Source organism: Phyllobates terribilis, unplaced genomic scaffold, assembly GCF_046119375.1.
Source record: "Phyllobates terribilis strain yellow unplaced genomic scaffold, ASM4611937v1 Scaffold_173__1_contigs__length_4020020, whole genome shotgun sequence".
Lineage (NCBI taxonomy): Eukaryota > Metazoa > Chordata > Amphibia > Anura > Dendrobatidae > Phyllobates > Phyllobates terribilis.
Genome location: NW_027362933.1, coordinates 2,342,955 through 2,364,807, shown reverse-complemented (window position 1 = coordinate 2,364,807; position 21,853 = coordinate 2,342,955).

Here is a 21,853-nt window from a genome sequence, read left to right as displayed (position 1 = left end):
TCCGTCCATTCCTTTCATCTGCGCCATCTTTCCTTCCCTGCACTACAACGCCCAGCGCAACTTACACTACCTACACTGCCCTGGAGCCACACCATCCCTGCTGCAGTAACATCAGCTTCAGAGGACTGCTCCACAGCGGCGGCTCCCTTTTGCCGCGTTCCACGAACTTTCCAAATCCCCTATATATTTCCCCTTTTTGCTGACCGCCCTGGGTCACAGACCGGACCAGCCACCGTGATATCCCCCACCGGCATACACAGAGGCCCGGCTGCCGAGTACCCCACGGCCGAGGGGGCGCGTTAATTACTCACTATTAAAAATCCTGTATACTTAGTATCTTCCCCAGTCTTACAATTCTAGGACAAGGGAGCTCCTGCTGCACCAGTATCTGCACCCAAAAGGGCTGTCTAGGTCTCAGGGAAATCTAGAAGATGTGCTCTCTGCAGTATAAAATTGCCTGGGAAACAGCTATGTGAGAGGTGGACCTCTAAAATCATCAGGGATGAACAGTCTACTTTTCTATCTGACATGAGGTCCATGATTAGAGAGGAGGTGCAAACTTCAATCTCTAATTTCGTTCCCCCACAGACATCTCAGCCAGGTCCCCGTGCTAAGAGACCAAGATTGGAGCTGGAGCTAAGCTCAGAAGAGGACATACAATCCCTTGATTCTGATCAGGATGAGGAAGGAAAGATCTGCTCAGAATCCCCAGAAGAAGGGAAAAAATATATTTTTTCTCCTCTGACAACACAGACACGATCCTACTGGACTGGGGTGTCTGGGGCCCACCAGGGAAATTAACTCCAGGGGCCCACCCACCCGGGCCCACCCTTCAGCTATTAGCAAATACCTGTTAGCCGTTATACCCATTATACTGGCGTCTCCTGCCCATCACTGTGCGCTCACTAGAAATGTGATGTACAATTACTGTAGTTTGCATTAAAGGGTTTTTATTGGTGAAAACAAGTTATCAGCGATGCACAGGTTGGGAAGGTGATCACTTATTTATTGGTGGAATCCGCACTGTCAGAAGATTGTGGCACTTTGAGAATTTGGTGAGATTTTTACCTCAGTATTTGTAAGACAAAACCAGGAGTGGAGCAATCCGAGGTCATGTTTTATGCATTTCTCACCCACTCCAGAAGGGGGCTGGAAGCAAGTGTAACTAGAAGGAAGCCCCACATGACCGGGATGTGCCAGGAGGGTGTAATTTTAATCCCAATATCCGGATTGGTTATAAGCCTGGAGGGGCGGGCATTGGAAGGGGCTGGGGAGATATAATAAGGAAAAGTGCGGGAAAACGGTCAGTCCAGGAAGGAAGTCAGCGGGGAAAGTTGCAGAACTCAAAAAAAAAAAAAAAAGGTGTGGAGGGTGGCTTGAGTCCCAGCTGTCTGGATTGCTGGGGAATGCCGGAGCAGAAGATTCTCCGTTGGGATCCGGAAGAAGCGGCAGGAGGACGCAGCCCCCCCCCCGAGAGGCTTTCCCCGGAGATGGTTAGTACGGGCAGCAGGCGCAGGCTGCGGAGCCCCTCATGGGACCCTGCGTCCGGTGAGCACGCTGGCGGAACCCCCCGCCAGCGCGCCCGCCGCGGCAGGAATCCGCCCAGCCGGCCTGCGGGCTCCTCCAGCATCGGGTCGCGGTCCGCGACTGAAGTGCCCCGCTCAGCTGTAGTGCGGCCAGCTACGGCGGCGCGCCGCAATACCAGAGCCCGGGCCGCGCCGGAAGCAAGGCCCGCGCTGCAGCCGCGTCATCATCCGGGGGGCGGGGCTTCACCGGAAGTGCGGCCTACGTCACTTCCGGCCCCGGCGTCATGTGACAGGGGCGTTCAGGAAGTGAGCGGTGGGCGCATGGACACACCCCCCGCAGCAGGAGTCAGCGATTCATGACGCCGCTTGCCCATAAGAAAACGGAGTGCCAGAGCGGATGAGGTGACCAGAGGGACCACCAGCACGGCAGGCACACCTGGCGATGTACCAGTCGGGGTGCCTGCCAGAAACATCAGCCGAGGGATACAGCAGCGCAGGTGCACGGGCAGGCAGCAGTAATTGGAGGACCTGCTGCCAGGCTCGAGTCGGCACATCCAGGGCGGTGGAGCGACGGGAAGCAGCATGGGGCTGCCTGGCAGTCACCCACGGACCACCACGGATCGGGCTAGGGAGTCCGGGTCTGGAAGTCGCGGAGTGCCACGGATGGCGGGGAGGACCGGAGCCGAGACTGACGGGGGACGATCGGCGGGGACATCGGCACGCGCTCAGGTCCCCCCTGGTGACGAGGAGGCCAGGGGCGCGGGCCTTGAGCAGCAGCAGGAGTCTGGCGAATCGGAGTGTGGCGAGGATCAAAGCGAATCCAGGATTCATCAGGACTCGGGACGTTCGGCTGGCAGGGACACAGCACCTGCGCAGCTTGGTGAGCATGCGTCCATGTATTGTTTGTCGCCCGCTGGGTCATTAGTGGATGGGGGAGGTGATAGGCAGTTGGCTGGGCCCAGGGGGGAAAATACTAGGGGAGGTCGTGGGTCAGATGCAGTGGGTCTTAGGGACATTTTGTTTAGCATGTCGCAAATTTTGGCTAGAATAGACGGTGGTGGAGTTAATCAAGGAGGTTTGTTACCTGCGGCGGCGTGGGTACCTAGTCAACCGGTGTTGTCGCAGGTGGGGAGCAAGTCGGCCAGGTCGGCGGTGAATGCAGCCGGGACACCTTCTGGGGCATCGGTTTGCGTACAGACAGAGAAGGACAAAGCGGATACCGTAAAGCTGGATGATAGGGCAAAAGGGGAGGTATATGTGTGCTTTGAGGGGCCGTTGGGGGCACACTTAAAAAAAAAAAAAAAAAAAAAAAGAGAGGTGAAGGAAAAGTTTGGCGGGATGACTAAGTTGAAATTTTTTCCCTTCTTCCGCTGGAAAAGTTTAATCTGGATAAGGGTAAAAAGGACGATAGTAAAAAAGAGGAAGAAGAGAAACGTAGGTGGAGGTTGATTCCTCAGACGTTTGTTAATTGGTTACAGGCTTTTGCAATATTGGCTAGCGTTATTGGGGAAAAAGCTCCGGATAATTGCTCAGGTTTATTTTGCTACCTTGATTCTATTGGGGAGGCTCATCGTACTTATGGGGGTCAGGTGTGGTTACGATATGACGAGCAATTTAGGCAGAGGAAAGCTGTCCGCCCGGAGATCAGATGGGATCAAAAGGACATTGGGTTGTGGTTGAAGGTTATGGCCCCACTGAGGTATGGGCAGTCCTTTCACGGGAGCAACAGTAGCGGGAATCAGTCAGCAGGACACGGGGGAAGTAGTCAAGGGGCACACAGCACAAAAAAAGGAAGCGGGAACATGCTGGCAATTTAATGACGGCCAATGCAAGTTCGGGACCTCCTGTAAATTTAAACATGTGTGCTCCCATTGTAACGGAAGTTCGCACGGAGCATCAAAATGCTTTAAGAAGTGTAAGGGAAAGCCGACAGTGGGTACCGGTCAAAGGGGTGACTCCGGTGAGGGTTCACGCGATGGCCCCCTTTCTAAGTAGGTATCCGGATCAGTTGAAGGCTAAGGTCATTGCGGATGTTTTTTTGTTTTTTTTTGGAAGGGTTTAGAATCCCTCCTCCTGATCATGAGGTCCCCTTTTTCAGTTAAAAATTTGACGTCGGCTTCCCTTCATCCGGAAGTGGTTAGTGTGAAGTTGGCTAAGGAGGTGGAATTGGGCAGGATGGCTGGACCGTTTCAGGAATTGCCTATTAGCAAGGTGATTATCTTGCCGTTGGGGGTTGTGCCCAAGAAAGAGCTGAATAAGTTTCGTTTAATTCAGCATTTGTCGTACCCGAAGGGGCTTTCGGTTAATGATGGTATTGCGCAGGAGTTGTATTCGGTTGAATATACAGTACAGACCAAAAGTTTGGACACACCTTCTCATTTAAAGATTTTTCTGTATTTTCTTGACTATGAAAATTGTACATTCACACTGAAGGCATCAAAACTATGAATTAACACATGTGGAATTATATACTTAACAAAAAAGTGTGAAACAACTGAAAATATGTCTCATATTCTAGGTTCTTCAAAGTAGCCTTTTGCTTTGATGACTGCTTTGCACACTCTTGGCATTCTCTTGATGAGCTTCAACAGGTAGTCACCGGAAATGGTCTTCCCACAATCTTGAAGGAGTTCCCAGAGATGCTTAGCACTTGTTGGCCCTTTTGCCTTCACTCTGCGGTCCAGCTCACCCCAAACCATCTCGATTGGATTCAGGTCTGGTGACTGTGGGGGCCAGGTCATCTGGCGTAGCACCCCATCACTCTCCTTCTTTGTCAAATAGCCCTTACACAGCCTGGAGGTGTGTTTGGGGTCGTTGTCCTGTTGAAAAATAAATGATGGTCCAACTAAACGCAAACCGGATTGAATAGCATGCCGCTGCAAGATGCTGTGGTAGCCATGCTGGTTCAGTATGCCTTCAATTTTGAATAAATCCCCAACAGTGTCACCAGCCAAGCATTCCCACACCATCACACCTCCTCATCCATGCTTCACGGTGGGAACCAGGAATGTAGAGTCCATCCGTTCACCTTTTCTGCGTCGCACAAAGACACGGTGGTTGCAACCAAAGAGCTCAAATTTGTACTCATTCAGACAAAAGCACAGATTTCCACTGGTATAATGTCCATTCCTTGTGTTCTTTAGCCCAAACAAGTCTCTTCTGCTTGTTGCCTGTCCTTCGCAGTGGTTTCCTAGCAGCTATTTTACCATGAAAGCCTGCTGCACAAAGTCTGTTCTTAACAGTTGTCGTAGAGATGTGTCTGCTGCTAGAACTCTGTGTGGCATTAACCTGGTTTCTAATCTGAGCTGCTGTTAACCTGCGATTTCTGAGGCTGGTGACTTAGATAAACTTATCCTCAGAAGCAGAGGTGACTCTTGGTCTTCCTTTCCTGGGGCGGTCCTCATGTAAGCCAATTTGTTTGTAGCGTTTTATGGTTTTTGCAACTGCCCTTGGGGACACTTTCAAAGTTTGCCCAATTTTTCGGACTGACTGACCTTCATTTCTTAAAGTAATGATGGCCACTCGTTTTTCTTTACTTAGCTGCTTTTTTCTTGTCATAATTCAAATTCGAACAGTCTATTCAGTAAGACTATCAGCTGTGCATCCACCTGACTTCTGCACAACAGAACTGATGGTCCCAACCCCATTTATAAGACAAGAAATCCCACTTATTAAACCTGACAGTGCACACCTGTGAAGTGAAAACCATTTCTGGTGACTACCTCTAGAAGCTCATCAAGAGAATGCCAAGAGTGTGCAAAGCAGTCATCAAAGCAAAAGGTGGCTACTTGGAAGAACCTAGAATATAAGACATATTTTCAGTTGTTTCACACTTTTTTGTTAAGTATATAATTCCACATGTGTTAATTCATAGTTTTGATGCCTTCAGTGTGAATGTACAATTTTAAAAGTCATGAAAATACAGAAAAATCTTTAAATGAGAAGGTGTGTCCAAACTTTTGGTCTATACTGTACATCATTCGACGCGGCGGTGCATTGGGTACGGAGATACGGGCCAGGCTCGTTGCTAGCTAAGACTGATATCGAGTCAGCCTTTAGGTTGTTGCCAGTTCACCCGGATAGCATCCCGTTGTTAGGTTCTTTTTGGGAAGGGGAGTACTATGTGGATAGGTGTTTGCCAATGGGTTGTGCGATTTCGTGTTCTTTGTTTGAAACGTTTAGCTCCTTTTTGGAATGGGTAGTGAAGGGCCTGGCTTCTGTTAAGTCAGTCATTCATTATTTGGATGACTTCTTGTTTATAGGCCCCCCGCAATCGTTGTTGTGTAGGAATTTGTTAGGTACTATGGTGTGGGTAGCGGAGCATTTTGGCGTGCCGTTAGCAGAAGAAAAAACGGAAGGACCTGGCACCATTTTAAGTTTTTTGGGCATTGTAATTGATACCGAAAGAATGGAGTGTCGGTTACCGGATGATAAATTGAGTTTGCTTAAGCAGGAGGTCGATAGGATCAGGAAGTTGCGCAAGGTTACCCTGAGGGAGCTACAGTCGCTGTTAGGGCGTTTGAATTTTGCTTGCAGGATTATGCCAATGGGCAGAATATTTTGTCACAGATTGTCAGGAGCGACAGCAGGAGTGCGCGCGCCGCATCATTTCATTCGCCTTAATAAGGACCACAAGGAGGATCTAAAAGTTTGGAAATTGTTTTGGAAAGTTATAACGGCAGGTCAGTAATCCAGCAGGAGTTCTTGAACAGTTTTGATTGTGAGATATTTACGGATGCGGCAGGAGGTGCTGGTTACGGGGCCTACTGGAAAGGGCGGTGGAGCGTTGGCGAGTGGCCGAAGGTGTGGAAAGAGAGGGGTCTTACGAGGAACTTGGCATTTTTGGAATTGTTTCCTATTGTTGTTGCGGTTACTATTTGGGGAGAGTGTTTCGCCAACAGGAGAATTCGGTTTCACTGCGATAACATGGGAGTGGTGTCTGTCATCAACAGTTTGTCGGCCTCGTCTCCGCCTGTGATTAGGCTGCTGAGGGAACTAGTACTTTGTTGTCTTAAGCTGAACGCTTAGATTACAGCGGTACATGTTCCAGGTGTACAAAATTCCATAGCAGATGCCTTGTCTCGTTTTCAGTGGGATCGTTTTCGGACGCTAGCTCCAGAGGCAGAGGACGTGGGACAGGAATGCCCTTCGCGTTTGTGGCAGCTGGTTATGGAAGAGCGGGACGGTTAATACGGGAGTCCATCACAAGGCAGACCTGGGCATCATACGAGGCATCGTGGCGAGTATGGCAAAGTTGGATTATGCAGTGGGGTGTGATGGAGAGTGATGGAGATAGAGAGATGGCGGTGTTGTTTCTCGTGGGAAGGGCAGCGGAGAGCGGTTGGTCGGTTTCAAAAGTTGGGAAGTTTGTTGCAGGTTTAGCGTTTGGTTTTAAATTGCTGGGTACGAAGGATGTTACGAAGTCCTTTTTAGTGAAGCAAGCTCTCAAGGGCTTTAGGACAAGAGGTAAAGAGTTGGATAAACGGAGACTGGTAACCTTTAGTATTTTGGAACGTTTGGGTTTTGTATTGGATAAGATTTGTTGTTCAGTTTTTGAAGCCACACTATTTAGGTTGGCTTTTTCATTGGCGTTTTTTGGCGCGCTGAGAGTAGGTGAATTGGTGGCACCAAGCAGGAATAAGGTTGGGGGTTTGTTTGGATATGAGTGGTCGAGATGGGGGTATTGAATTTTGGATTAGGTGGGGAAAAGACGGATCAATTGGGCAAAGGTAAACGAGTAATATTGGGTGAGGTTATGGGATCTTTTCTTTGTCCTAGGAGATGTTTATTGGCTTATTGGCAGGTTTGGTCAGGGTGGAAGGGCCCATTATTGTGTCATGAAAATGGAGACTTTTTGTCACGTTTTCAATTCATAGCGGTGTTTAAAAAGGGGATTGCTGAGCTGGGCCTTAGCCCTGAGGTATACGGGTCGCATTCATTCAGAATTGGTGCGGCATCAGAAGCGGATGGCTTGGGGTTAGGCAAGGATGTGATAAAACGTATTGGGAGGTGGAGTTCTGATCGTTACCTGTCTTATGTAAGGCATTAGGTATGCGGACTTAGGTAATTTGCCTTTTGAGATTCAAATACCTTTTGGTTGTCTTGTTGCTGGTGGCGTCCCGTTGTTAGTTTGGATGCTAGGACACTCTTTCGTCCATTGGGAGCGGTGAGGGCGGACTTGAGGCCGGACGGTAGGCAATTGGTTTTTTAGCAGGGAGCAAGCGGTGGTTCGGTGGTTGGGTTTTCGAGGGATGGTTTGGAGAAGGGTGCTGCCAGAATTCCATAAAGCAGCTCGTTTGGATCGGGCGCCGGATATTTTGGTGGTGCATATGGGGGGAAATGATTTGGAGGGCTCGGCCGGTCAGGGAATTGATGAGGGACATTCGAATCGATCTGTTAAGGTTATGGACATCTTTTCCTGAGGTGTTGACAGTGTGGTCTGACATTGTGCCCAGAGGAAAATGGAGGGAGGCCAGATCATTGAAGGGAATTAATAGGGCACGTATAAAGTTGAACAGAGCTATATCAGCTTTTGTTACCAGGAACGGGGGAGTAAGCGTGCGGCATCTTGATCTGGAAGCGGGAGTTGGAGATTTTTGGGAAAAGGACGGCGTACATTTGAATGATACTGGCATTGATTTATGGGCATTGGCCATACCGGAGGGGATCGAAAGGGCTTTTGCGGTGTTGGGGCGCTCACGAGCCTGAGGTGGTCAGGGCTGTTCGTTGGTGGCGGGGGGTGGGGTTCTTGGAGTTGGCACAGAAGTGTCGGTGGAAAGAATATTGGATAATCACAGGCAGTGCCTTGATTAACCGGGGTGATCTGGCATTTGGTTTTGGGCTCTGGACGGGGTTTTACCCTGGGAGCTTTTGGTGCCCTTGAGCTGGTGATGGACGGCTGAGGGTAATATGGTGGTTCGAGTTCGGTTTAATTTATGCCAGATCTAATTTTAACTCCAAGAACCCTCCCTTCTTATTTATTTTATAACACTGTTAATATGTTAATGTTGTTTGTTAATAAAATGGCCGCTGTGGCCAAATTTATCCAAAGAAATACAGGTGCAGTGTTTTTATTTGGTGGGGGAAGGTGAGTGCTGGAAGGTGGGGGCATGTTGATCCATGGAACCCGTGTTGGCAGTACACGGTCATGGTTTTGTCTTATAAATACAGAGGGGAAAATCACACCAAATGCCAACTTGCTTTCTCTGGTGAACCTCTGTAACTGCATCTCTGCTGCTGTGTAATAGTCACAGGGCAGGGAGGGGTTAAACATCCAAATATTTAATATCTATTGGAAATAAAGAGGTTTCCCCTTATTGATATCAGATAAAACAAATGACCAACCACAATCCACTCTACCAAGACCAATATTACCAGATAGAAGGCAGAAATACCACCACACCATGACCAGATCACATATTACCACCACATAGTGCCCAAATAATGCCACATACAATGCACAAATACCGCCACACCATGACCAAAGCACATAATACCACCACATAGTGATCAAATGCTACCAGATACAAGGTATAAATACTGACACACCATGAGACCACATATTACCACCACATAGTGACTGAATAATACCACATACAAGGGACAAATATCGTCATGTCATGACCAAAGCACATAATGGCACCACATAGTGACAAATAATACTAAAATAATAAAAATGTAAAATAAAGCTCTGTATATAGTGTCAGTGTACAGGTTATACAGTGATCACCAGTGACATTATACACAGGAGCTCTGTATATAGTGTCAGTGTACAGGTAATACAATGATCACCATTGATATTATACACAGGAGCTCTGTATATAGTGTCAGTGTGAATGTATAGGTAACACATACTCACAAGTTCTTTATCTGCAGACCGATATATCACATCTTCTATGCAGGACTTATCTCTGCAGAAAATAACATAGTTAGCTATAACTGATCACTTCCAGAGCACAATCCACACTTTTCCCAAGATTTCTACACTACATGAAATGACAAAAAAAGAAACATAGCTCAGCACTACACAGTAACAGTGCTCCAGTGTCATTCTGTGCCTGCTCATCTGTCAGCAGACATATTTGTCTGATGGCAAAGATCTAGCAGAGCTGAAGACAGAAGACCCATGGATGACGTCGGAGCGAGGATTTTTTTAAATTAAAGATGGAGTCCTTAAGACTTAGTTTCCCACGCAGCATAATAGCCGCATATTCCTGCTTTTATGCGGCGCTCCTGTCATCAGGATTTTGATAATTTTGAGTATTTGTTCAACAGAGGTTGATTTTGAAAGGAGAGCGGAGGAATTGAAACACAGGTTCTTAGATCGCGGATATAGTCGAAGAAGTATTAAGCATGCCTATAATCGAGCCAAAACCAGTAATCGTCAACAATTAATGTATTCTAATCGAGCTCACAAGCAAGAGAACTGTGTCAGGATGGTGACACGGTACCATTCACAATGGCGCAAAATGTGTGATGTGCTTAGGAAACACTGGCCCATTTTACTTGCGGATCAGACGTTGCGCCAATATTTGCCTATGTATCCGTCAGTCACAGCCCGTCGATCTCCGAGCCTCTGAGATCACTTGGTAAGGAGCTACCTTACACCTAATACTCAGAAGAAAATTGGCGAAATAGGACTGGCTGAAATAAGACAAACGTGGGGTTGTACCCCATGTGGTTCATGTATTTCGTGTCCAAACATCGAACATACTAAAAAGTTTCTTTCATCTAGTGGGAAAGAATTGACTATCCTACACTCCATTACGTGTACAACACGTAATGTCATTTATCACGCTACATGGCCTTGCTCTTTGGTATACATAGGTCTGACCACTAGGATGTTAAAGACCAGAGCGAGGGAACATGGACGTGATATTATGGCAGCAGCCACTGAGGATAATTTGGAGTTGTTGAAAACAATCCCTAGACACTTTAAAAACTATCATGCCTGTGATCCATCAGGTCTTCAAGTTAAAGGCATCGATGATGTTTATAGTACGTTGCGTGGAGGTAGTGCTAGTCGCCTACTTGCACAGAAAGAATCCAGATGGATTTGGCTATTGCAAACATTACATCCTCAGGGCCTCAAGGAATCCTTAAGCTTTTCACCATTCCTCTGATTGCCTCTATCTCTCCCCCACCCCTGCACCCACTAGATTTATCTGTATTTTAATGATGTTTATAATCCCCCCCCCTTGTTTTATCCTCTGTTGTCTAATTAATGTTCATTTTTTCCTTAGTACATACTCTTTTGTCCTTCCGTGTCTCTTTCTGCTGGTTACTCCTATTGATGGATGGCTGTGGACGATTTATACATCTTGATTAATCAATGATTCTCCTGGACTACTGACAATAGGTCACAGAGATATTATCATCTACTGGGACAAAGAAAAGCTACGCAACGAATGAATTCATCTAATTGCTGGATATACTTGATATTGAGCTGTATTATGCGGTGTATTGTGTTTTTTGTATTTTATGCTTACAACCTATTGTGTAGGATTTAATTGTTGAATGTTTCTATCATTTTTCTCCATTACACAGTGTACTGTATCTTTTATATGTACATATTACACCGCATTTTTTGTGGTTTTTGACTGGTGCTCTCCGTTGGGGCAATGGCGCCATGCCCCCATGGACAGTATTTTTCGGTAATATTTAGTTACAATATTGGATTAACATTAGCCATACAATTGATATGAAGAATGTCTTTGTCTTTTGATTATAATTGGCTACTGATGGCAATTATATGGGGGAAGGGGTCCCACAGCTATGTGACGCGCCCCCTGGGCCAGTGTTGTTTGGGGGATACCCGGAGCCGGATCAGATGGGGGTTGTAGTCTCCGAGTGGCGGTGACCCGGTCCGTGCCCAGGGTGTCAAGCTCAGTGTGTGGCAGTCCTTACAGATGTTATTAGTGTTCTTTGTGTCGACTACGCCACCCGTTGATTTGCGGTCAATACGGCCGCCGCTGCAGCAGGGTCCGCTGAGGCTGGTGGTGCTTGTGCAGCTCTGGTAGTATAACCCCCAACGGGAGGGGTATAGCCTCAGGGGGTCAGGTGTAGAGGATGGTGGTAGTGGTGGTGCAGTGTGGATGTTAAGAAGACTCCGAGCCGGGCTGTGCAGTTCAGGGTTTTTACTTACTGCTGTTCTTGTGGTCACTCTGGCCTTAAGTGACCGCCCGAGCCGTGCTGCGTCCACCAGGTCTTGGACTCGGCCAACCCCCAGGTGATTCTGGAGCGTGGTCCTGAGCTCCCTTTCTGACTTGTCCTTCTCTCTGGCCTTCCCCACCAGGGATCCACCTAAGTCCGGCTCCCTCGGGCCTCTTGTTGGTAAACCCTTGTCTCTGGGTTCCCTGACCCTATTCTTGGTTTGCCTTCCGGGTGGATTTAGTGGGTGGTCGTGGCAGATCCTGCCCACGACCTCCGGTCTCTGGCTAAGGTGTGCTGTAGCCTCCACCAGCTTGGGATCCGGTACCCTGTTGCCAACTCTTCACCCTCTGATCTAATTTTGAGTTCTTGGAGTTCCCTCTTCTCCCCCTTCTGGGTCCTTCTTTCTCCTCTCTCTCTGCTTCTCAGGCTCTCTCAGACTGACCAAACCTCTACAAAAGACTGACGTCTCACAGACTGACCCTGATCTAAGATGGTTCCCACCTTATATACTCCCTCTATGTGTGAGCTCAGGTGACCAGCACCCAATGAGCTCCTAGCTTTACCCAGGCTGCTCCCCCTATCTGCCCCTACACTACTGGGATGTTCCACCCCCCTCCCACTCCAGCCAGGAACAGACACTGTCGTACCTGCACATTTCTCTAGTGGGAGTACCATCGGTCTGTTCCTCGGAAATGAGATGTGTGTAGTGCATGCAGCTAACTGAGCTCAGTTCCACACTCCATCCTTACCCGGGAGTGGAATATCACACCTCTGGGTTGAGGTGCAATACCCCTGTAGCAGCCGAATCCTCAGGGTGCTACATTCCCCCCTGGTAAACCACAGCACGTCCTCGGGCTGTAAGATAACAAAACATCAAAACATACAATTTTTTTTTTCATAAACATCAACATATAAAACATCATATATATTATCAGCTATCAAACTTTTCATATAAAACTTTTCATAAATAACATTCTTGTTCCTCCGGCCACGGTGCAACTTGTGACCGGGTAAGGTGCGACAGTCTCTCTTGGAAGAAAACAGTTTCCTATAAAACCGGTAGGGGGCGCTTTAGGAAGCGCAACTATATACAAGGGAAATATGGCCGCTCTCAGTCCTCGGCCAGGTATTAGGGAGGAATGACCGCTCTCAGTCCTCGGTCAGTGGGAATAGGGACACACGGGTTTCAGTTCAATTGGCTGGTCCCAACGGGGACTATATTTTAACTAGAACAGTTCTTATACCCTGACGGGTAACTATGTACAGTCTCTCTCTACCGTACTTCAACGACGGCGTCCTCCTGCTCCTTCTTTAGATTCTTCAGACCCGTCCGGGTCCTCTTGCTCCTCCTCACACCGCAGCTCCTCCTCCGTCAGGCGATGCACATGGAGGGTGTAGGGTCCTTTGGCACACTTGTGCCGGGTGAAGGTGACCTCGTCCCCTACGTACAGGTCACGACCTCTGTGTCCCTCCGGCAGATGGCTTTCTACGTCTCTGCGGGTTACAAAGACGTCGCCGGGGGTCTGATGGTCTCTAATAAAGCCCCATCCGTGCTGCATATTGAATTTTATCACAGTCCCGGTGGCACGGGGACCATGAGCTGCACGGGGTTTCCTCCTGGTCTGGCTCTTCTGCTCCGCGCTCCTTATCTGCATTTGCTGTTCCCGGACCCGCCTCTCTCTCCGCTCCCTCTCGAAGACCTCGAGCTGCTGCCGGCAGCACTCTGCACGCTCCGCTGCGGCCGCCCGAGTCTCCTGAGTGAACCCCATGAGGTCTTCTCCGGTGGGGTCCCACTCGAACTGGATCTCCTCCAGTGGGGGCGAGGTCCTCCTTACGGGCTTCGGAGCCGGAATCAGGGGCTCGCACATGGGCCTTGCTCTCTGGAGTTCCAGCTGAATATACTCCTGGGGCCATACAAAGGGCTGCCCATCCGGGCACGTATGCTGGGCGAACAGGTCTTCACCCAGGTGCGGCACTCTAGATGTTGAGGGCGCGTTGATGGTAGCTGCGCCCGGGTCGACCAGGCCTTGCGACCAGGCTTGGGGCACCCTAAAGGCAAAGGGCACCGTAAGAACGGCGGCGCCCTGGGTTACTCGGCCCTGCGACCAGGCCGGTGGCTCCGCGGAGGTAGGGGGCGCTGTTGGTATTGCGGCGCCCGGAGGTACTAGGCCTTGCGACCAGGCCGATGGTATTTCCTGCTTTGCCGCGCTCAGGGTCGAAACGCGTGACGTCACAGGGGTCGCGGCCACGGTTACTGCTTGAGGCCTAGTCTGCGGCGGTGACGATGCAGCGACGGGCACGGCAGGGGGAACTTCGGGCTCTGCGACGGGGAGCTGGGGCAGGTACACGGTTTCTCGGCTCGGGGTAGAGACGTCCCCTTTACCTGCCTCCGTCCGTTCAGCTCCCTTCTCGGCGCCGTCTCCTGCCTTCATTCCTCCTGCGCCATCCTCAGAGGCTGTCTGTCTCCTCGTCTCGGGCGGCGTGCTCCGCTGACGGGTTCCGGTCTGCTGGGCCATCTCTCGGCTCCACTCCGCCAACGTCTCCCGCTGCACCCGGGCCATCCTCCGTGCGAGGCCCTCCAGCGCGGTCTGTGCACACTCCCGGTCTCGGGGGAGCTGTGCCAGGATCTCCACTAAGCCTAGTGGGGTTGTTGCTTGCAGCAGGCTCCTGACCACTGGGTCGGTGCTGCCTGTCTCTCCCTCCATCTCCGGGTACGCTCTCTCTGGACTCTCCTCCAGACGTCTTGTCTCCGGGTGCGCTCTCTCCAGACTCCTCCAGGCTGCACCCATCTTCGTTTTCTTGTTCTGTCTCCGCCCACATTGAGGGTGGTCCCGGGGCAACTTCAGTTCCAGAGGCAGTTCTCTCACGCTGATGGACACTTCCAGCATCACAGTCTCTGTTGGTGGGCGCGGTTTCCGCTTTTGGCGCCATTCTTCGACCTGGCCCACGATGGGAGGTGGCCTTTTGCCACCCTCTGGCACGCCCATAATGGCGTCCGCTCCCCCAAGGCGGGAAATCCTTGGAAATGGCGGGAATCGTCTCCCAGTGGCGGGAAACTCCATGGATGGCGGGAAAAAGCTGCAAATGGCGGACAACCGGCGGGAAACGACCTGTGATGGGGTCCGTTGGCGGGGACCCTCCGGAACCGGCAGGAGACTTCTTTTTGAGGTAACGGTGAACATTTCTTCAGGCACGCAGTACCCGGTTGTTGCGGGCACGTTATCCTGCCGACTACGCCAAAGTTGACGCGCCCCCTGGGCCAGTGTTGTTTGGGGGATACCCGGAGACGGATCAGATGGGGGTTGTAGTCTCCGAGTGGCGGTGACCCGGTCCGTGCCCAGGGTGTCAAGCTCAGTGTGTGGCAGTCTTTACAGATGTTATTAGTGTTCTTTGTGTCGACTACGCCACCCGTTGATTTGCGGTCAATACGGCCGCCGCTGCAGCAGGGTCCGCTGAGGCTGGTGGTGCTTGTGCAGCTCTGGTAGTATAACCCCCAATGGGAGGGGTATAGCCTCAGGGGGTCAGGTGTAGAGGATGGTGGTAGGGGTGGTGCAGTGTGGATGTTAAGAAGACTCCGAGCCGGGCTGTGCAGTTCAGGGTTTTTACTTACTGCTGTTCTTGTGGTCACTCTGGCCTTAAGTGACCGCCCGAGCCGTGCTGCGTCCACCAGGTCTTGGACTCGGCCAACCCCCAGGTGATTCTGGAGCGTGGTCCTGAGCTCCCTTTCTGACTTGTCCTTCTCTCTGGCCTTCCCCACCAGGGATCCACCTAAGTCCGGCTCCCTCGGGCCTCTTGTTGGTAAACCCTTGTCTCTGGGTTCCCTGACCCTATTCTTGGTTTGCCTTCCGGGTGGATTTAGTGGGTGGTCGTGGCAGATCCTGCCCACGACCTCCGGTCTCTGGCTAAGGTGTGCTGTAGCCTCCACCAGCTTGGGATCCGGTACCCTGTTGCCAACTCTTCACCCTCTGATCTAATTTTGGGTTCTTGGAGTTCCCTCTTCTCCCCCTTCTGGGTCCTTCTTTCTCCTCTCTCTCTGCTTCTCAGGCTCTCTCAGACTGACCAAACCTCTACAAAAGACTGACGTCTCACAGACTGACCCTGATCTAAGATGGTTCCCACCTTATATACTCCCTCTATGTGTGAGCTCAGGTGACCAGCACCCAATGAGCTCCTAGCTTTACCCAGGCTGCTCCCCCTATCTGCCCCTACACTACTGGGATGTTCCACCCCCCTCCCACTCCAGCCAGGAACAGACACTGTCGTACCTGCACATTTCTCTAGTGGGAGTACCATCGGTCTGTTCCTCGGAAATGAGATGTGTGTAGTGCATGCAGCTAACTGAGCTCAGTTCCACACTCCATCCTTACCCGGGAGTGGAATATCACACCTCTGGGTTGAGGTGCAATACCCCTGTAGCAGCCGAATCCTCAGGGTGCTACATTCCCCCCTGGTAAACCACAGCACGTCCTCGGGCTGTAAGATAACAAAACATCAAAACATACAATTTTTTTTTTCATAAACATCAACATATAAAACATCATATATATTATCAGCTATCAAACTTTTCATATAAAACTTTTCATAAATAACATTCTTGTTCCTCCGGCCACGGTGCAACTTGTGACCGGGTAAGGTGCGACAGTCTCTCTTGGAAGAAAACAGTTTCCTATAAAACCGGTAGGGGGCGCTTTAGGAAGCGCAACTATATACAAGGGAAATATGGCCGCTCTCAGTCCTCGGCCAGGTATTAGGGAGGAATGACCGCTCTCAGTCCTCGGTCAGTGGGAATAGGGACACACGGGTTTCAGTTCAATTGGCTGGTCCCAACGGGGACTATATTTTAACTAGAACAGTTCTTATACCCTGACGGGTAACTATGTACAGTCTCTCTCTACCGTACTTCAACGACGGCGTCCTCCTGCTCCTTCTTTAGATTCTTCAGACCCGTCCGGGTCCTCTTGCTCCTCCTCACACCGCAGCTCCTCCTCCGTCAGGCGATGCACATGGAGGGTGTAGGGTCCTTTGGCACACTTGTGCCGGGTGAAGGTGACCTCGTCCCCTACGTACAGGTCACGACCTCTGTGTCCCTCCGGCAGATGGCTTTCTACGTCTCTGCGGGTTACAAAGACGTCGCCGGGGGTCTGATGGTCTCTAATAAAGCCCCATCCGTGCTGCATATTGAATTTTATCACAGTCCCGGTGGCACGGGGACCATGAGCTGCACGGGGTTTCCTCCTGGTCTGGCTCTTCTGCTCCGCGCTCCTTATCTGCATTTGCTGTTCCCGGACCCGCCTCTCTCTCCGCTCCCTCTCGAAGACCTCGAGCTGCTGCCGGCAGCACTCTGCACGCTCCGCTGCGGCCGCCCGAGTCTCCTGAGTGAACCCCATGAGGTCTTCTCCGGTGGGGTCCCACTCGAACTGGATCTCCTCCAGTGGGGGCGAGGTCCTCCTTACGGGCTTCGGAGCCGGAATCAGGGGCTCGCACATGGGCCTTGCTCTCTGGAGTTCCAGCTGAATATACTCCTGGGGCCATACAAAGGGCTGCCCATCCGGGCACGTATGCTGGGCGAACAGGTCTTCACCCAGGTGCGGCACTCTAGATGTTGAGGGCGCGTTGATGGTAGCTGCGCCCGGGTCGACCAGGCCTTGCGACCAGGCTTGGGGCACCCTAAAGGCAAAGGGCACCGTAAGAACGGCGGCGCCCTGGGTTACTCGGCCCTGCGACCAGGCCGGTGGCTCCGCGGAGGTAGGGGGCGCTGTTGGTATTGCGGCGCCCGGAGGTACTAGGCCTTGCGACCAGGCCGATGGTATTTCCTGCTTTGCCGCGCTCAGGGTCGAAACGCGTGACGTCACAGGGGTCGCGGCCACGGTTACTGCTTGAGGCCTAGTCTGCGGCGGTGACGATGCAGCGACGGGCACGGCAGGGGGAACTTCGGGCTCTGCGACGGGGAGCTGGGGCAGGTACACGGTTTCTCGGCTCGGGGTAGAGACGTCCCCTTTACCTGCCTCCGTCCGTTCAGCTCCCTTCTCGGCGCCGTCTCCTGCCTTCATTCCTCCTGCGCCATCCTCAGAGGCTGTCTGTCTCCTCGTCTCGGGCGGCGTGCTCCGCTGACGGGTTCCGGTCTGCTGGGCCATCTCTCGGCTCCACTCCGCCAACGTCTCCCGCTGCACCCGGGCCATCCTCCGTGCGAGGCCCTCCAGCGCGGTCTGTGCACACTCCCGGTCTCGGGGGAGCTGTGCCAGGATCTCCACTAAGCCTAGTGGGGTTGTTGCTTGCAGCAGGCTCCTGACCACTGGGTCGGTGCTGCCTGTCTCTCCCTCCATCTCCGGGTACGCTCTCTCTGGACTCTCCTCCAGACGTCTTGTCTCCGGGTGCGCTCTCTCCAGACTCCTCCAGGCTGCACCCATCTTCGTTTTCTTGTTCTGTCTCCGCCCACATTGAGGGTGGTCCCGGGGCAACTTCAGTTCCAGAGGCAGTTCTCTCACGCTGATGGACACTTCCAGCATCACAGTCTCTGTTGGTGGGCGCGGTTTCCGCTTTTGGCGCCATTCTTCGACCTGGCCCACGATGGGAGGTGGCCTTTTGCCACCCTCTGGCACGCCCATAATGGCGTCCGCTCCCCCAAGGCGGGAAATCCTTGGAAATGGCGGGAATCGTCTCCCAGTGGCGGGAAACTCCATGGATGGCGGGAAAAAGCTGCAAATGGCGGACAACCGGCGGGAAACGACCTGTGATGGGGTCCGTTGGCGGGGACCCTCCGGAACCGGCAGGAGACTTCTTTTTGAGGTAACGGTGAACATTTCTTCAGGCACGCAGTACCCGGTTGTTGCGGGCACGTTATCCTGCCGACTACGCCAAAGTTGACGCGCCCCCTGGGCCAGTGTTGTTTGGGGGATACCCGGAGACGGATCAGATGGGGGTTGTAGTCTCCGAGTGGCGGTGACCCGGTCCGTGCCCAGGGTGTCAAGCTCAGTGTGTGGCAGTCCTTACAGATGTTATTAGTGTTCTTTGTGTCGACTACGCCACCCGTTGATTTGCGGTCAATACGGCCGCCGCTGCAGCAGGGTCCGCTGAGGCTGGTGGTGCTTGTGCAGCTCTGGTAGTATAACCCCCAATGGGAGGGGTATAGCCTCAGGGGGTCAGGTGTAGAGGATGGTGGTAGGGGTGGTGCAGTGTGGATGTTAAGAAGACTCCGAGCCGGGCTGTGCAGTTCAGGGTTTTTACTTACTGCTGTACTTGTGGTCACTCTGGCCTTAAGTGACCGCCCGAGCCGTGCTGCGTCCACCAGGTCTTGGACTCGGCCAACCCCCAGGTGATTCTGGAGCGTGGTCCTGAGCTCCCTTTCTGACTTGTCCTTCTCTCTGGCCTTCCCCACCAGGGATCCACCTAAGTCCGGCTCCCTCGGGCCTCTTGTTGGTAAACCCTTGTCTCTGGGTTCCCTGACCCTATTCTTGGTTTGCCTTCCGGGTGGATTTAGTGGGTGGTCGTGGCAGATCCTGCCCACGACCTCCGGTCTCTGGCTAAGGTGTGCTGTAGCCTCCACCAGCTTGGGATCCGGTACCCTGTTGCCAACTCTTCACCCTCTGATCTAATTTTGGGTTCTTGGAGTTCCCTCTTCTCCCCCTTCTGGGTCCTTCTTTCTCCTCTCTCTCTGCTTCTCAGGCTCTCTCAGACTGACCAAACCTCTACAAAAGACTGACGTCTCACAGACTGACCCTGATCTAAGATGGTTCCCACCTTATATACTCCCTCTATGTGTGAGCTCAGGTGACCAGCACCCAATGAGCTCCTAGCTTTACCCAGGCTGCTCCCCCTATCTGCCCCTACACTACTGGGATGTTCCACCCCCCTCCCACTCCAGCCAGGAACAGACACTGTCGTACCTGCACATTTCTCTAGTGGGAGTACCATCGGTCTGTTCCTCGGAAATGAGATGTGTGTAGTGCATGCAGCTAACTGAGCTCAGTTCCACACTCCATCCTTACCCGGGAGTGGAATATCACACCTCTGGGTTGAGGTGCAATACCCCTGTAGCAGCCGAATCCTCAGGGTGCTACATATGCATCTACTGAGATATATCCTGCTTGTTTTGATCTGCGATTTGTTTCCGTTGTGATATGTTATCTGTTCACACTTATTATTCTGTGATTGGTTCATTATTGCGTTAGTTGGGCACTATTGGGTTAAATAGCTGTGGTTTAGCCACGACTCTTCTCATTAGATCCGATTGTCCACTTCCTATATTCATTTATCTACACTTTTGTTGGGCGTTTTATAATGTATACTTACCACATTATAGCGCTATGTCCCCTGTTATGGGCTTTCCCCATTGGTCAGATTGTGATGTCACAGCGATTTTCGTCCATGTGACCTGGGGGGTGTGGCTTGTATTTATGTGTGGCGAGGGGCGGATGACTGTGTCCCGACGCGTCATAGCAAGTCCCGCTCATGTGACCTGGGAGGTGTGGTTTGTTATCACGGGGGGCGAGGGGCGGATGATTGCGTCCTGAAGCGAAGGGGTCCTACTATATACTTCCAGATGTGAGTGGTAATACAGGGGCACACGTGACTCTATATGTATGTATTATGGTGAGCGGTTGGCTATTCTAATAGCTGCGTCCTGTCTTACTTTCACCCATTGGACAATAAGCAATACTTAAGGGATACCGGTTCCAGACATACTATAACCCCCAGAAGAAGGCACAGCGCCGAAACGCGCGTAGGGGTGACGATACCTGAACTGACAAACAATACATATGTGAGTAATACTACATTCCCACTTATTTTCAAGTGCTAAATGGATTTACTTTTATATCAACTATTTATGCACTGTGCACCTTAGCATTTGCATTGAAGCTTTGATATTATGCTTACAGCTGGGATAGGGCATGTGGTTTACTTACCCATACCCGTATTTTCTTCAACTATGTAGGTTTAATCTATTTATTATATGATTGTATTGGTCTTGGCATCTCTATTACAGCTCACTACTTATGTATTTATGCCACTTTTTCAATATGGATGTTTTTTTAATTAATGTGTATTAATAAATTTATGATTTTTTTGCAAAATTATGTTCCTATACGTCATTTTTTCTATATGATTTGCTATTATAGACGTTGAACAGAGTCTCATTGTCCTACTATAGAGAACTAATTGTGTATGTGACCTTGGTGGTCAATTAATCTGTCTCAGCATTTTGATAAGTAAACTACAGGTAGTGAAAGGTTGGCACTGTTACACTGATTAAACAAGAACCATAAGACAGATTTCTTCAACCCAGGTATCATTTTAATCTGTGTTTCCAGTTAATGAGATGCTCGTGCTCTGGGCTTAAATAACCTTCCATGACCTTCCTCCTATTTTAAATACTGCACATTTAATATTGTGGTCTTAAAAAAAAAAATTTGCCTCCAACAAAATGGCGCCGGTGCATGCACAGTAGCATCTATCTGTGCAAGCGCAGTATTTAAAGGTTCAGTGACCTGTCATTTAAGCCCAGAATGATGACAATGAGGCCAGAGAACCAAAAAAAAGACCTGCCCACAGGCCGGTCTCGAAGCACAAGCATCTCATTAACTCCAAACTGCAAACAGATTAAACAAGAACCACTAGACAGATTTCTTCAAACCAGATATCATTTTAATCAGTGTAACAGCACCAACCTGACAATGCCTATAGTTTACTTAGCAAAATCCTGATGACGGGTTTCCTTTAACAGTAGGGATAAACCTTCTAAGAATCTCCCAATAGCTCCCAAATGCAAACATTAAGCGTTTATGCTACACAGTGTTGAAGCATGGATGTACCTACTTTCAATCGAAGGTGACAGGAGAAACTTTTCTGTTTTACCAACATCTAACCTGTGGTATGTCATTTACTGTTTACCTGTTGGAATGTGGGTGCTGTCTCCAATATGTGAGACGCAACACTCAACAGGGTCACATCAGGTGATGGAGGGGATGTTACACAGATCAGCATTGATAGTGACGTATACAGACACCGTGTTCCCACCGCCATCACCCTTGTTATAAGATACCACACAGTGGTTTATATAGAAGCTGGACACTGCACCTCTCATTCATGTGACTCGCCCCCTGGGCCGTGGGGCACGCGGATCCGGGCGATAGGGGAACGATGGGGGTAGTAGTAGTGGCGGCCCGGTCCCGCGGCTC